Source organism: Patella vulgata, chromosome 6, assembly GCF_932274485.2.
Source record: "Patella vulgata chromosome 6, xgPatVulg1.2, whole genome shotgun sequence".
NCBI classification, from domain to species: Eukaryota; Metazoa; Mollusca; class Gastropoda; family Patellidae; genus Patella; species Patella vulgata.
The window spans coordinates 69,967,262-69,981,107 of NC_065884.2; the positions used below are offsets into that span (position 1 = coordinate 69,967,262).

General features: G+C 39.4%; 1 long non-coding RNA gene across 1 annotated transcript; it reads right to left on the minus strand.

The window, feature by feature from the left end:
- Positions 1-739: 739 nt before the first annotated feature.
- Positions 740-3,755, minus strand: LOC126824564 (uncharacterized). Its single transcript, XR_007681563.1, has 3 exons — positions 3,626-3,755; positions 1,779-1,838; positions 740-844 (listed from the first exon to the last, which is right to left on the minus strand). It is a non-coding gene; the product is annotated as an uncharacterized LOC126824564 (long non-coding RNA).
- Between the last annotated feature and the right edge of the window lie 10,091 nt (positions 3,756-13,846).

The following is a 13,846-nucleotide window of genomic DNA, read 5'->3' on the forward strand; positions in this document are numbered from 1 at the left end:
AAGTTAGTTAAGTCAGTACAGGGCGGTAACAGGAAGTTAGGTAAGTCGGAACAGGGTGGTAACAGGGGGTTAGTAATGTTAGAACCGTGTGGTAATATGAGGTTAGTTGTGTCAGAACATTCTAATAATGTAGGGGGGTAGATTTTGACGGAAAGATAACATACGGTATGTCAGAACACGGAGAACAACAGTACCATGAGGTTAATTATGTCAGAACAACGGTAACAGGAGTTTCGTTACGTCAGAACATGGTGTCACAACGGGTGGGGGGGGGGTATTAGTACATTGCGGTAACAAGAGGTAAGTGATTTCAGAACATGGCGGAAACACGAGTTTAGTTATGTCAGAACATGGCGGTAACAGAGTTTTAATTATGTCAGAACATGGCGGTAACACGAGGTTAGTTATGTCAGAACATGGCGGCAACAGAGTTTTAGTTATGTCAGAACATGGCGGTAACACGAGCTTAGTTATGTCAGAACATGGCGGTAACAGAGTTTTACTTATGACAGAACATGGCGGTAGCACGAGATTGGTTATGTCAGAACAAATAAACGAACACAGAACATCTCTTGGCGGAACACGGTGCGGGTCGGTGACATAATGATGGAGCTGATTCGTTTCATTCGCCGGCAATACAAATCAGCGACATTAACAAAAATTGAGCCATCCTTAACAAATAGATTTAGCCAATTACTTACCTCAAAAAATGTAAAATTTAAGAGAATTGTCTTTCCCTGTGGGGCTGTTATTGTATACGTGCATGATGCTTCATTTGGGTAGTGGTTTGGGTAGTTAGGAGATGCTATAAGCCCACTTTCAGCTTCAATATCTACATTACAGTCTGAAATAAAGGTGTGATGTTACACGGGGGGTTGGATGACCGAATGGCTAGCGCGTACGCGTTTAATCACAAGGTCTGTCATTTAGCCAACGGGCGTGGTTTCGACACGAAGGTTGTATGTGACAAATAGTAGGATCGCCTGTTCAACCTTGTAGGTTTTCTCCGGGTCCTCCGGTTTCCTCAAACTGCTAATGACCACTACGCGCAAGTGAATTAGTGAAATAAAATTGAACCATATGTTAGTCCCGCAATGACCTAGTTTGTGTCGAATCGACTTTAGGACCTGCAGATTTCGTCAAAGTCTTCAGATGTAAACAGGACTATCCCCAACCCTTACCCTAACCCTGGACCAAGCCTAACTCTAACCCTAACCCTAACAGTCTTCAGATGTAAACAGGACTATCCCCAACCCTTACCCTAACCCTGGACCAAGCCTAACTCTAACCCTAACCCTAACACGCAATCCACATATGACGTCATATGTCCAGGACCGTATCCGACATAAAACAGTTAAGACATAGTACAGTAACGCAATCTGTTTCACAGAGGATTACGAGTCTAATATCTCTGTAAAAGATGACTGCTTTCAACACGTGACGTCACATCACGCGGCGTCAATCCTTGGGTCAATGGGGCGTGCATTGTTTACATAAGACGTTATTGATTCGAGCAGAATGGCGCCTTTTACTCATTTTAATACCCATATACACTAAAATAGGAAATACTTTTTACCTACAAATACTTTATTTATTTTTCTAATGCATAAAAAAAATGTTTTAGACTTTAATTTGTCGGAGGAAAAAAGTTAATATTTGTGGCTCATTAAGCCGCATCGATGTCATCTTTATTAGCGATTGTCGCGGCCTAGCGAAAATTCACTGCTAATAACTGTGATAAAACAGTTTCAGGAAATATAATCTATAAAAATACTCACCAGCTGGCGTTGTGGTGTCGGGTATGGTTAAATTATTGTCTGGTATGGTTAAATTGTCCGCTGAAATGAAATAAAAATGGAATGAAATGGGGTTTAACGTCCTACTGTTCTGCTCCGACTGGGATAATGAAGATGGGCATACGCAATGCAGTGTGCTATGAGGAAAATTGTGCTCGGACAGCAGCACTATGACCTAATCTGATATCGAAATCCAACTACCAAAGGGATCTTTCACGTGCACGCCAATGTATACATGGGACCTCGGTTTTTTGTCCTATCTGAATGACTACGTAGGGCCTCCATTCTGCACTACTGACAAAGGGGAAACCACGCCGGAAAATTCCGATGAACTTCCCCAGCCAATGCTGAGATCGAACACGCGACCTCCAGGATAGCGAGTGAACGTCTTACCCACTTAGCCACCGTGGCTCGGGAGTTGTTTGGTACAGTTGCGTATAAAACAGTTATTAAATAGATGTCGGTATACTTATAATGAGGAAATTAGAAAAAGTTGGACATATTGAATTAAAATATTTTAAACGGTCTTGGTGTGGGATGACAGCTGATTTTGAATGAGGGCGTAAAATATCTAATATTTATAGGTAAGAGCGGAGGGGGGGGGGCGCAAAATTTAGCAGCACACTTAAGAAGATCTCGCGGCACACTGGTAGAAAATCAATGACTTAACTCATGCAACACTCTTCGAAACGCCACACAAATAAAGTAAGCAAATTGTTCTTCCAGAAGTATGTATTTACAGTTTAGTACATGCATAGTTACATTTTTGTGTGTACATGTATCGTATAGATGGGTTCTATTTTTAAACGTTGCGGATTAGAAACGCAACTCCGCGCGAGAGAGAGAGAGAGAGAGAGAGAGGAATGGGGTTTAACGTCCACTCGACACAAACTAGGTTATTTCGGGACTAACACATGGTTCAATTTTATTTCAATAATTCGCTTGTGCATAGGGGTCTTTAGCAGTGAGAGGAAACCGGAGGACCCGGAGAAAACCCACGAGGTTGGACAGGCGACCCTGCTCCTTGTCACGTACAACTGGGGATTCGAAACCATGCCAGTCGACTCAATGACAGACTTTATGATACAGCGTGCGCACGCTAACCATTCAGCCATCCAACCCCCCGTATAGATGGGGTCACCATGCATACTACATCATTATAATATATTACTGTATTTAAATAATGGCCATAATTGAACCGAGAACAAAGCGATTGAATTTCTGCCTAGCCTTGATCATCATTACTAAAGTCAGTACGATAAACAACATAGTCTCGATTATCCATTTAATCGTTAAATCTTGAAGAAAAGTTATACAGTAAATCGGCTCACTAAAGATCGCAGGCTAGCGATGCCATCTAAAGTTGATTATAGTCTGGATAGGTTAATTAATGTCTAATGAATAATTTAGATAACATTTCAGGCCTAAAGAAAGACCTGCAATAGACAGATTTAGCTCTTGCATAATGTATGTTTAAGTCTGAGAATGTTTTGATGCCCGGTACCGTAACCGTCACTATTGTAATTACACACAAGTTCAGTAAATGCAGAAACATTGTTAGGGAAATAGACCTCTGGGTTGCGGTTGTGGTTTCGATCCCTGGTGTGAGCGTACGTGGCTTGGGGATATGGGCGCCGTCTCAACCTTGTGGGTTTACTCCGGGCACCGGAAAGACCCCTGGTGTGAGCGTATGTGGCTTGGAGATAGAGGCGCCGTCTCAATCTCGTGGATTCACTCCTGGCGTTAAACACATGGGATCGGGCAGTAACCAAACTACGAGCAGACATTTTCTTGCAATCGTTCCTTAAACAATATCTTTACATACTCACCGTAAACTTGACTTGTGAACGTTAAAGAAAACCCATCCCTTCTTACATTTCCATCAGATTCAAAATAAATAATCGTAACATTGGAATCACCATACATAGGAGGCGGGATAGACTCTCCACATACGCGATCTCCACCATTTATAGTTATGAAATCCCAAGAGCAATGGCTATCAGGTTCAATCTACAAGAAAATTCAATTTAAAGATACAGTATGGGAGATTAGATAAAGAGCTGACAGATCTCACTTTAATAGTTAGAAGCGAGATAATGTAAAGGGAATGTTCTCAAAATTTCTGTCAAATTGATCCACTGTGAACCGAGAATATAGCGCGATTGAATTTTGGGCCTAGCCTCAATGATAATTACTAAAGTCGGTTATAATCCAGTAAATATCACAGGCTAGCGATGACATCGAGAGTTGATTATGGTTTGGATCAGTTAATTAATGTCTAATTAATAATTTAGATAACATTTCAGGCCTAAAGAAATACCTGCAATTGGAAAATTTAGCTCCTGCATAATGTATGTTTAACTAATTCAATTTATTGATATTTACCAAAGGCATATTCTGGAAATGATATGCATAATTCAGATAAGTTATAGATAGTATTGGTTATCTAATTAAAACACAGATCCTATTTCGGTTTTTTTTTCGTTTTTTTGTATGGTTCAAAATTTCGTTTTATAGTGAAAACTGCCATATCTAATCTCCCATAATGTATCTTTAAACAATTATATGACCGCTGTGTTCTAATCCACATAAAATCAGAGCCATCCGATGGTTTACGGGGTTGATAATAGCTTGTTATGTTACTAAATGTTTGAATAAAAATGCATATAAGCTAGACTCCCCCCCCCCCAAAAAGCGAAATTGGCAGATTTAGCCATTAAATAATACATCTTTAATCAATCGCTGCCTCGGTGTTTGTTTCGTTTGCGGAAGGAGGAAGGAAAGGGAGTGGTAGAAACTTACATCGAAGCAGTAAATGTTGACCGGTGTTTGAAACATTTTTATTTCGTTTGCAGAAGGAGAGAGGTAAGGGAGTGATAGAAACTTACATCTAAAGCAGTAAATGTTAACCGGTGTTTAAAACATTTTTATTTCGTTTGCAGAAGGAGCGGGTTATTGGAGTGATGGAAATTTACATCTAAAGCAGAAATGTTAACCGGTGTTTGCGGAAGGAGCGGGGTAGGAGAGTGATAGAAACCTACATCTAAAGCAGTTAATGTTAACCGGTGTTTGCGGAAGGAGCGGAGTAAGAGAGTAAGAAAAACTTACATCGAAAGCAGTAAATGTTAGCAGAACAGTCATTCCTTCAGGTACTAATATGGTATAGGTGCAGCTTGCAGCGTTTGGATACTGATCCGGGTAGTTTGGAGATGTAATTGTTCCATTCTCAGCTTCAATCGTCTCATCACAACCTGTAATATAAGGTTTCACCAATGACGTGGACAGTGTCCGGAATAAGCTGTCATTGTGGTCCTTGCATCAATAGTGAAAAGGAGGCATATTCCAGTGCATGCCCCTTAGTTGCCGAACTGTAAGCTGTGAAAAGTGCACGCCCCACCCCCACTGTTAAACGCTACCGCAACATAATATGACATATTCATTTATGGTGCCCAAATTTGGGGTCCCGCTGCAGTCCAGTGCCCACTCCACCCAAACCCTCCCCCCACCCCGCACATCTACTTGATTCTTTAACCTGGCCTTGTCGTTAACGGAAACAGACAAAACGAACCATCCCCGGCAATAGGACCCACTGGAACACAATTTGCAAACTTTGTGTCCTCGGCCTTTGGCTTTTCTAAGTACTGTTAGTACTCACTTTTCTGAATGGATCGGGCTGATGGAAATCAAATGAAATGAAATGAGGTTTAACGTCCTACTGTTCTGCTCCGACTGGGCCAATGAAAACGGGCATACGCCATACAGTGTGCTATGAGGGAAATTTTGCCTGGACAGCGGTACTACGGCCTACCGTTATAGCGAATTCCAACTGCTAGGGGATTGAACAGTAGGACGTTAAACCCCATTTCATTTCATTTCATTTCCATTTAAAAATCTAATTTAAAAATGGGAAAGCGAGGCTAAGTCTCGAATATACCAGTGAACTGGTTACCACAATGCACACATCTTGTCAAAACTACAAACAGTGATAATTTGGCTCAGAATGAAGTAATTTCTGGTCCTTTAAATTTTCAACATGTCTAATGTAGATTCATTAAAAAAAATTTTTTAATAAAAATGAAATGAAACATTAAACTTACCCTTAGCTGAGTTCACCAAACAAAACATAATAAATAAAATAATTTTCATTCTTGTTCTCGACGAGCGACTGTCGATGACCTGTTTCTTGAAGAGAATGCGGCCAAACCAAAATGTGATCCCCCACCCGTGTTGTTTATCAATCGCGGTGGGCAGATGTATATCTAATTGCTATGTTTTTATATTGCCCGTTCACACATGATTTATAACACAATCGTTAAAGGGGTATAGTCTTTAAGGACAGATCCCACTAACGTTAAAACAGTAATTCTCGCGGCACATCTTTGAACACATGAAATGAAATGAAATGGGGTTTAACGTCCTACTGTTCTGCTCCTATGCTGGGCTAATGAAGACGGTTGAACACATGAAACAATAACGGCATATCTGGCTAGATATTATATATGAAAAATATTTGAATTTTGCAAAATAAAAACATGGCAAGTCAGACGGAATACAACCGTAGACACAGACTACTCATAGACACATATAATATGGCAAACTAAATAAAGAAAAACACAGCTATAAACTTATGGGTTTTTTTCACATTTTCTGACTGTGCCGTTCAAAATTTCACGGCACACGTAGAAGATCTTGGTTGAGAATGACTGCGTTAAAGGAAAAGCTCAAACTTTAAACAAATGTAATATTTTAAAAGAATGACTCATTGTGAAACTAGCGGACGATATTGCCATTTCTATGGCATCGATCCCGTGACCATGTAATTGATCAGATGTTCAGCGGGGAAAAGTTCGGTACATTATTTTAAAATTATATGTAGATGTTCAATTCAAAGTCGAAAATGAATGAATCAATGAAATGGAGTTTTTTGGCAAGTCAGCTCCAACCCACAGGCGCCTGTAACGTGGAAAATATTTCAAAAATGACATTAAGCAATGACTAATTATAATGTCTAAAGTCTGTTACGTCCATGTTCGTAAGCGAGATCATCAGATAACTGGTCTGATTTCCGCGTGACCGACTTTATTTTCATTTTTTTTTTATACGCAACGTTATATTTAGATCTAATGCAAGGTCGAAAAAAAGGGAATAACTACTACTACTACTACTACTACTACTACTACTACTGCTGCTGCTGCTGCTGCTACAACTGTACTGTTACTACTACTACTACTACTACTACTACTACTACTACTACTACTACTACTACCACTACTACTATTTCTAGTATTACTACTAGTATTACTACAACTACTACTACTACTACTACTAATACTACTAGTACTACTACTATTTCTAGTATTACTACTAGTATTACTACAACTACTACTACTACTACTACTACTACTACTACTACTACTACTACCACTACTACTATTTCTAGTATTACTACTAGTATTACTACTAGTATTACTACAACTACTACTACTACTACTACTACTACTACTACTACTACTACTACCACTACTACTATTTCTAGTATTACTACTAGTATTACTACAACTACTACTACTACTACTACTACTACTACTACTACTATTTCTTATTTCTAGTATTACTACTACTACTACTACTACTTCTAGTATTACTACTACTACTAGTACTACTACTAGTACTACTACTTTTTCTTATTTCTAGTATTACTACTAGTATTACTACTACTACTACTACTACTACTACTTTTAAGAGAGCCACTGCGGAATTCAAAAGTTATTAGACTCGACGCTGTGCCAAAACGTATATGTCCACGCAGTCGCTAAGCCATGCGAAAGTTACGATGTTAGCTCCGCTTGATAACACACAAAAAGCTGATTGACCGACATTTTATTCCTAAATCAACGAATTTAGCCAAAATACTACGTACGAGAGAGAGAAATGGGGTTTAACGTCCACTCGACACAAACTATGTCATTTCGGGACAAACATATGGTTCAATTTTATTTCAATAATTCGGTTGCGCGTAGGGTCTTTAGCAGTGGGTGGAAACCGAAGGACCAGAAAAATACCGCGAGGTTGAACAGGCGATCCTACTCCTTGTCACGTACAACCAATGTATTGAAACCATGCCAGTTGACTCAATGACAGACCTTATGAGACAGCGCGCACGTGCTAACCATTTGGCCATCCAAACCCCCAACACACTACGTATACCTTTGAAAAGTATTTATTCAGCGTCCATTTAATCAAATCGAAAATGTGTATTTATTTTAGGTGGATGAAAGATGTAAAACGGATTAGACTCACATTCTAAATAGGGTGTGGGGGTGGGGTGGCTGGTCAAATGGTTATCGTGTGTTTTCGATTCCCCGGTTGTACGTGACAAGGAATAGGGTTTCCTCTCTCTGCTAAAGACCCCTACGCGCAAGCAATTGTTTTGGGATAAAATTGAACCATATGTTAGTCCCGAAATCACCCCTCTCTATCTCTATCTCTCTCTCTCTCTCTGTCTCTCTCTCTTCTCCCCTCTCTCTCTCCAAACAATATCGTAATTGTTGGGTATGACGCCCATTCAAAGCAGAGATCTATTGTCGAAGTAGATAGTTCTCTGTTTACAGAATATCGCTGGGGTTAACGGAAGATTTTATCAATTCTAACACACAATAAATGTCACATTAATACTATAATTCATAATAATTCATAATAATTAATATATATTTATACTTACTATAATCATATATTACCTATATAATAATGAATTGAAAACAAATATGATTAGACACACTGAACAAAGGCTTAGATGTTCTTGGCGATAAACCTAATTGAATGTCGACAGGAAGGCGACCTAGGGCTTTGGGTTGGCAAAGGTGAACAAATAAAGGGATGGGGGTGTTTACGGCATTTAAAGACCAAAACTCCAATATATATATACAAATACGAAAAAACATGCAATTCAAATTAAGAAAAAATAAAAATGAAATCAAATGAAATGGGGTTTAACGTCCTACTTTAATGCTCCGACTGGGATAATGCAGTGTGTTATGAGGGAAATTATGCCCGGACAGCGGCGCTGTGGCCTACTGTTATTTCGAATTCCAATGTCTACACAGGACTTTGGTTTTTGGACCCATCCGGGCAAAGCAGGGATAGAACACGGGACCTCCGAGTTAGCGAACCAACGTCTTACTCACTGAGCCCCCGCGGTCCCCAAGCGAAAGTAGCGAAACAACATTTAAAAGATCTTTTCAATTAAAGCACACTGAGAGAGCTATAGGCTACAGTCCCTTGCAAACTACAATATTAAGAAAGCTTGGAACCACGGTGGTTAGGTGAGTAAGACGCTGGCTCGTTCGATCCCTGCATTGGCCGAGAAAGATTATCGGGAATTTCCGGCGTGGCTTCCCCTTGTCAGTGGTGCAGGACGGAGGGCCTAACAAGGACAGTTGTCTAGTGATTCGCATGGGACGAAAAACTGAGGACCCGTGTATACATTGGCGTGCACGTAAAAGATCCCTTGGCAGTTGGAATTCCATATAATAGTAAGCAGTAGAACCGCTGTCCGGGCAAAATTTCCCTCATAGCACTGTATGGCGTATGCCCGTCTTCATTAGCCCACTCAATGCATATTAACGTGAATATAAAGCCGTGAGAAATTTGATATTTTCATAAAAATGCAAATCACGCATGGTTATACCAACCACGCCAAGTACCTGCCAAGGAGTAAGGTCGCCTGTCCATCCTCGTGGGTTTTCTCCGGGTCCTCCGGTTTCATCCCACTAAAGACCCGTATGCGCAAACGAATTATTGAAATAAAATTGAACCAATATATCTTAGTCCCGAAATGAATTAATTTGGGTCGCCTGGACGTTAAACCCCATTTCTGTCTGGCTGTCTCTCTAACGACCTCGCCAAGCGTTTGCACAGCGGGTTATAACATGCTACGTGTATATTTTGGCCATCCACAAGCTTATCGAATCTTCAGGGGCGGATCCAAGAATTTTTGCAGGAGGGGGTTTGCCAGGTTCCTGAGACAATGTATCTCCCCCCCCCCCTCTGTATGGCCTCTATCGTCATTTTGGCGTATATACATACACATTGAGCTTTTTAAACAGAGAAATTCAACACCTCGTTCGACGTAAATTTTTATTATGAATTAATACAATGACTTTGTCATACAATTTCATGGATGCAAAGCATTAATTGTGATATCACATAATGTCTATATCAATATCTCGTGCTTTGAGAGCCCATCCTGCCCCACATCTGACGATAACGAGAAATTTATGTAGCTGAGCGGGGGGGGGGGGGCGAACCCCCAAAAACCATAACTTTTTCAAAGTTTAATTCTTAAATTGGTAGGTTACCATAATAAAGTTTGTTTACAGTAAGTGACTTCATAGAGAGTATACAATTAGACGTTCTTCTAGAATATTTTAAGTTTAAAAACTGTTAATATTTTAAAATTAATATGCAAATTCAATAATTAGTACGAATAAATATGGTGGCTGCTATCGGCCATTCTTATAGATGCATTATGGGAGATTAGATAAAGAGCTGGTAGTTTTCACTATAATAGTTTAAACCTAGATAATATAAAGGAAATTTGCTGAAAATTTCAATCAAATTGATCCACTCTGAACTGAGTATTTGGCGATTGAATTTTGGGCCTAACCTCGATCATCATTACTAAAGTCGGTACGATAAAAACATAGTCTCGATTATCCACTTTTTGATTTAATCAGAAGCAGCAGATCGAGAGTTGTTTTGTTCTGGAAAGTTAATTAATGTCTAATTAATAATTTAGATAACATTCCAGGCCTAAACAAAGACCTGCGATGGGCAGATTTAGCTCTTGCATAAGGTATGTTTAATATGGTTAATACATTGACGTCATTATTAATTTGACGTAATAATGGATGTTTAATTCTCTACTTGTCGGATTGTGAAGTTGATGAGTTGAAAAAAAAATACGACTTGTTGGGTTGTGAAGACGAGGCGTCGACAAGTCGATAAAATCAACCCGACAAAATAACAATCGCCGCCTTCATTTTCTCGAATTAACTTCAGAGGTGACATGTCGCGGCACAACAAGTCGAAATAATTGTATTTTGTCCAATTGTGATGTTGTGTATAAGTCGTAGGCGACAAAGTCGACAGAATTGACCCGACAAGTGGACAAAATGAAGGCGGCGATAGTCGGGTTATTTAGTCGTGTTGTAGGGTTGATTTGTCGACTTGTCACTTTCATAACCCGTCAAGCCGCGGCACGACAAGTCGAGAAATGGCCATTTACAGCCACCATAATTAAAAGCTGATTTATAGCGAAAAATTATTTTGGCTTTTAAATGTGGTTACCGTAGCCTAATTGTATTCCATAATTCGAAACGTCACTCAGTAATAAGTAGGCCTAGTAATTGTATTCCATAAAATTGTGACCTGAATACTCTAGTTCAATTACTAAATGCCATTGAAACATCGTCGATCGATGCGCAATTGTTCAAGGAACGAGAATGTCCAGTTTTATTTTCATGTCGATTGGTCCAAAAATGCAATAAGTCGGAGGAATCTACAGGACCGGATTTACCGCTCATTTCCACTCATTCGTAGAGAGTTCCCTACCTACTTGTATGCCCTAGACCAAAGCCCACTAGTTGAAGACCAATGTGGGCCTATACTTATTGTACGGGGACCCAATACTTATTGTACGTGGACCCTATATTCCGGACCATATACTTATTGTACGTGGACTCAATACCCCGGGCCCTAGATATACATATTGTACGGGGACCCTATACTCCGGGCCCTATACTTATTGTACGTGGATCATATACTCTAGGCCCTTCGAACCCTATACTTATTGTACGTAGACCCCATACTCCGGACCCTATACTTATTGTATTCGAACTCTATACTTATTGTACGTGGGCCCTTATGATTTGGAAGATATTATATTCTAAAATACCCGATGTACACTTCAAACAAAGTTATATACGAAGGCACGCTGCGCAGATAATTAATTTCTTTGGGTCCCCAGATGCCTATGGACCCCTAGGCCAATGGACTTCTATGCCGATTGGCAAATCCGAGCCTAGGAATATACGATGACACATCCCTTTAACAGTGAGTGCAGGAGGTCACAATACTCTATATCTGTATTAATCCTGTACAAAATACAAATTTGTTATATTTAATAAGTTATAATTATCGATGGTCAACGTAGAACTAGATATGATAATTATTACGAGGGTTTATACAATACAATTTGAGCTCCTGCGGCCATAGGGTTGTTTCTTCAACATAATTGCATGGCCTCCTCCCCATTTTGTTTCCTATTATTTTCAAAGGAGGTTGGAAGCCATAAGGGTTGGGTAGTGGGCTACTCTACTACTACTACTATTATTACTACTACTGCTGCTGCTGCTGCTACAACTGCAACTGTTACTACTACTACTACTACTACTACTACTACTACCACTACTACTATTTCTAGTATTACTACTAGTATTACTACAACTACAACTACTACTACTACTACTACTACTACTACTACTACTACTACTACTACTACTACTACTACTTCTACTTCTAGTATTACTACTACTACTAGTACTACTACTATTACTACTAGTACTACTACTACTACTACTACTAGTACTACTACTACTGCTACTATTTCTTATTTCTAGTATTACTACTACTACTACTTCTAGTATTACTACTACTACTACTACTACTACTACTACTAATACTAATACTAATACTAGTACTACTACTATTTCTTATTTCTAGTATTACTACTAGTATTACTACTACTACTACTACTACTACTACTGCTAGTACTACTACTATTTCTTATTTCTAGTATTACTACTACTTCTAGTACTACTACTACTACTACTACTACTACTACTACTACTAGTACTACTACTATTTCTTATTTCTAGTATTACTACTAGTATTACTACTACTACTACTACTACTACTACTGCTAGTACTACTACTATTTCTTATTTCTAGTATTACTACTACTTCTAGTACTACTACTACTACTAGTACTACTACTAGTACTACTACTATTTCTTATTTCTAGTATTACTACTACTACTACTACTACTACTAATACTAGTACTACTTTTAAGAGAGCCACTGCGGAATTCAAAAGTTATTAGACTCGACGCTGTGCCAAAACGTATATGTCCACGCAGTCGCTAAGCCATGCGAAAGTTACGATGTTAGCTCCGCTTGATAACACACAAAAAGCTGATTGACCGACATTTTATTCCTAAATCAACGAATTTAGCCAAAATACTACGTACGAGAGAGAGAAATGGGGTTTAACGTCCACTCGACACAAACTAGGTCATTTCGGGACAAACATATGGTTCAATTTTATTTCAATAATTCGGTTGCGCGTAGGGTCTTTAGCAGTGGGTGGAAACCGAAGGACCAGAAAAATACCGCGAGGTTGAACAGGCGATCCTACTCCTTGTCACGTACAACCAATGTATTGAAACCATGCCAGTTGACTCAATGACAGACCTTATGAGACAGCGCGCACGTGCTAACCATTTGGCCATCCAAACCCCCAACACACTACGTATACCTTTGAAAAGTATTTATTCAGCGTCCATTTAATCAAATCGAAAATGTGTATTTATTTTAGGTGGATGAAAGATGTAAAACGGATTGAACTCACATTCTAAATAGGGTGTGGGGGTGGGGTGGCTGGTCAAATGGTTATCGTGTGTTTTCGATTCCCCGGTTGTACGTGACAAGGAATAGGGTTTCCTCTCTCTGCTAAAGACCCCTACGCGCAAGCAATTGTTTTGGGATAAAATTGAACCATATGTTAGTCCTGAAATCACCTCTCTCTATCTCTATCTCTCTCTCTCTGTGTCTCTCTCTCTTCTCCCCTCTCTCTCTCTCCAAACAATATCGTAATTGTTGGGTATGACGCCCATTCAAAGCAGAGATCTATTGTCGAAGTAGATAGTTCTCTGTTTACAGAATATCGCTGGGGTTAACGAAGATTTTATCAATTCTAACACACAATAAAT